Source organism: Octopus bimaculoides, chromosome 23 (genome assembly GCF_001194135.2).
Source record: "Octopus bimaculoides isolate UCB-OBI-ISO-001 chromosome 23, ASM119413v2, whole genome shotgun sequence".
Lineage (NCBI taxonomy): Eukaryota > Metazoa > Mollusca > Cephalopoda > Octopoda > Octopodidae > Octopus > Octopus bimaculoides.
Window position 1 is genome coordinate 10,021,962 of NC_069003.1, and position 3,502 is coordinate 10,025,463.

Here is a 3,502-nt window from a genome sequence, read left to right on the forward strand (position 1 = left end):
TTTCCCTTATAACTTTTAAGAAAATGGGTTTTTTTCAATGTAATTTTATATAAATACCTTTGAAACGGCATACATTACGATTACAAAGTAATTTGCGGCGAAATTCTTGAGGTGGGGAGAAGACTTTCGGAAAATTCCCAAGATTCGAATTTTTCCTCGTTATATTCCGAAATCACATTCAACTTTCTACAGATACCCTAGCGTAGTACTGATACACTACGTAGTGTTTATTTTTACCCACTTTCAATAATTCATAATGTTTTGGCTTCAATTTTATTTCATTTTCAATTATTTTTACGCTTTTTTAACCCTTCGTCGTTATTATCATTCACTCGTTATTACTTTGTCTCTCTATCTATCTAAATATTGAAAATTATCCATTAAGTCGGAGAGGAAGGACTCTTATGTAGGATTGACTACACACACAGAGACATTAATATATATATATATCAGTGGTTCCCAAACTATGAGTCGCGACCCACTGATGGGTCACGAACGGAATCCTAGTGGGTCGCAAAAAGTTATAAAATTACGCATTAGCTTTTATTAACTGCTGTCTATTGAGATAGTTCAAGACTGGTTGTTTTATCAAGCAGTAGGCTTTTTTCACGAACTTAACAAATCAGAGGTGGTCATTTTCTCAAGTTATTTATTCGTAACGTAATCGTAAAAAGGAAAAGTCTGTTTTTACCTATTTATAGAGAACTTTAACTAGGCGCAGTACAACACTGATCGAGCCAATAATAGTTACTGCTTCGAGGTTTTGTATTAGAGTTAATACATAAGGTATGGAGACGTTGAAACAGTTATAAAAAATGCCTCTATATGATAGATCGTTAGCCACTACACATTCTTTATTTCCTCTCCTTTTTTTTCTGTGTTCCTTTCTGTGGAAAGGCGTAGGCTCGAAACGTTAAAGACTCCTTACTTCCCGAGCATTAAACTAATACATCTGTTGGCTAATGCTTACAATATTACCCGGAAGCGAAAACAAAATGAAAATAGTTTCATATTCGTTTCATACACATTTTTTTTACACCCGTTGCACTTTTTTCTTTTCTGTGTAATATTGTAAACATTAACCGAAAAAAAAAAAATGATTAGTGATTAATTAAGAACAAGCAAAAATAGGACACCATTCGAACAAACAATATGGGATGATTTAAGGGTAATTTGGGACAAACTAAAAAATAAAGAAAACAATCACTTGAAAGACATATAAATCGGGTATTTTTTCGGATACACAAAAAAGAAATTATTCAGGATAATCATGAAAAAGTGGGAGAATGAGACAGGTAATTAATTAGATACAAAAACTAACAAAAATTACGATTATTGACATGAAGAACTTTGATCAGATTCCCATCATTTTTTTTTCCTTACCTTATATATGCATACTCCTGTTGTGTATATATTCCAGGAATATCTTCGACTTGTTGACGGCTCGGATAGTCAGATATCTTAACTAATTGTTCTTTAGATCATTACACTATGTAACTACTAATGTAAGATACAAAATTTTCCACACTAGACTTTTTGTATCTATGGAGACCAGATCTTTCTACTTGAAGGCGTGTAGACTAGAGGCGGAAATAGAGAGGATACAGCAGTGGGAGGATAGAAAGAGCGCGCAGTTGTAAGTGGTGAAATGGAGTGGTTTGTGTAAAGTATAAGAGGAAAGTGAAAGAAAGAAGGGATCTTTCTGATTTGGCGGAATGTAAACAACACATAATAGCGGTGTAATGAGATCTTTTCCCTTGAATAAAATTAGTGCCGTTATTTATGACATCGTTCGTGCGTTCGTACTGGTTTTAGGGTTAGGGTTATGAATATTTTTGCCAATACTCATAACCTTAACCCTAACTCTAAAACCCGAACCGTAAAGCTAAAACCAATACAAACGCACGAACAATGTCATAAATAACAGTACCGCCGATAGTTATTGTTGTTGACAAACAACGGCACTAATTTTATTCAAGGGAAAAGATCCCATTACACCACACAACGTTTTGTTGACGATTCACAGCAGTAATTGTTTTCACCTCAATAGACGTCAGTGATTAGTTGAAATTACCGAAATACGACAATTTTAACACGAAATAACTTTAAAAATATAAACTTTTCTCAATAACACTAAGAGTAAAAATGTTTTATATGACACATTCTATCAGTGTCCCAAGTTTGAAAGTGTTTCAGTAAGAAAACAAGTGGCGCCCGCCAAATCAGAAAGATCCCTGTAGCACTTAAAAAGCACTAGTAATGGTGCCACGCAAAAAGCACTGGTGATGGTGCCATGTACAAAGCACTGGTGCAGGTGCCACGGAAAAAGCACTGGTGATGGTGCCACATAAAAAGCACTAGTAATGGTGCCACATAAAAAGCATTGGTGATGGTCCCATGTAAAAAGCACCTGCTGCACTCTCGGAGTGGTTGGCATTGGGAAGGGCAACCGACTATAAAAACCCTTCCGAAACAGACGATGGAACTTGGTGCAGTCACAGACCTTGTTAATTTCTGTGAAACCATGGAATTTATGCCAGTGTAGTAACGCTGTGCGCATGCGTAGTCTCACGCATGCGTGCAATTCAACAACCAAGCTTTCCCGCTTCATTCTGCCTCTTTCTTGCTGGCCAGCGATTGAGCATGGACATGTTTAGCTGTCTCTCTCCATCTTTCGAACTTACGCTAGACAGCTCGCTCACATCTACATACCAACGTCCCAACAACCATGCTCACACACACACAAGCAGTAACAACAAACAAGAACTAAAGATGTATATATTAACCACCTTAAATAAATAATTGTTGTGTTGATAGTCTGGAGTTCAGCGTTCCGTTAATTTCTAATTTTATATAGGAAAGTCAGGTATACATCTAATGATGTATAACCCACTTTCCTATACCAGCATGGAAAACAGATGTTAGATGATGAGGATGAGAGGGATGGAAAGAGGAAGTGATATCAGAAAATTGGGTCTAAACATTGTGGACAAAATACTTACTGGCATTCTCTGGTGGTCAGGTTTCCTTTATTGAAAATTATTTTCCACATCATGGATATTCTAACTTTCTTCTATTTGTTTCCATTATTTTTTTCTCAGTTTCATTTTTGTTTTATTTCTGTTTTAATTATTTTCTTTGATAATATTTCTTATTTTCTACTGAAAATAATTGTTTCATTTATCATCTGCGTTAGTGCTTCTCAGTGGAGGCGCAATGGCCCAGTGGTTAGGGCAGCGGACTCGTGGTCATAGGATCGCGGTTTCGATTCCCAGACCGGATGCTGTGAGTGTTTATTGAGCGAAAACATCTAAAGCTCCATGAGGCTCCGGCAGGGGATGGTGGCGAACCCTGCTGTACTCTTCCACCACAACTTTCTCTCACTCTTACTTCCTGTTTCTGTTGTGTCTGTAATTCAAAGGGCCAGCCTTGTCACATTGTGTCACGCTGAATATCCCCAAGAACTACGTTAAGGGTACACGTGTCTGTGGAGTGTTCAGCC

At 37.0% G+C, this 3,502-nt stretch overlaps 1 protein-coding gene across 1 annotated transcript in view; it reads left to right on the plus strand.

Moving 5' to 3' along the window:
• Window positions 1-3,502, plus strand: part of LOC106878797 (myotubularin-related protein 9) — a 43,527-nt gene that overhangs the window by 29,889 nt on the left and 10,136 nt on the right. The window lies entirely within an intron of this gene.